The sequence below is a fragment of the Pteropus vampyrus genome, unplaced genomic scaffold (assembly GCF_000151845.1).
Source record: "Pteropus vampyrus isolate Shadow unplaced genomic scaffold, Pvam_2.0 Scaffold1543, whole genome shotgun sequence".
Classification (NCBI taxonomy): domain Eukaryota; kingdom Metazoa; phylum Chordata; class Mammalia; order Chiroptera; family Pteropodidae; genus Pteropus; species Pteropus vampyrus.
This window is the reverse complement of record NW_011890324.1, coordinates 6,316-6,656: the sequence shown is the minus strand read 5'-3', so window position 1 is coordinate 6,656 and position 341 is coordinate 6,316.

Sequence of the window (341 nt, the reverse complement as noted above, 5' to 3'; positions counted from 1 at the left end):
TCATGAAAACGGATTTATGCAAAACAATATGCAGAAAGAGACTGAGGAGGAGAGTCAACGAAAATTAACAGTGGTCATGGCAGATTGTATTTTCCGGAAAACGGTCACAACAATATTTTCATTCCACATGCTGTTGAAGGACTTGGCCTTTTCCCCATTATAAGACATAATATGTGTCCCTTCTCTTTAACCTGGAGGGCTTTGGGGACTCCTCTGACAAATAGAATATCCCAGAAGAGGTGGTGTGTGATTTCTAAGAACTCACTAAAAAAAGTCAATGCAGCTTCCACTTGGTGCTCTCTCTCTCAGAACATACACCTCTGGGGCCCTGAGTTATCATG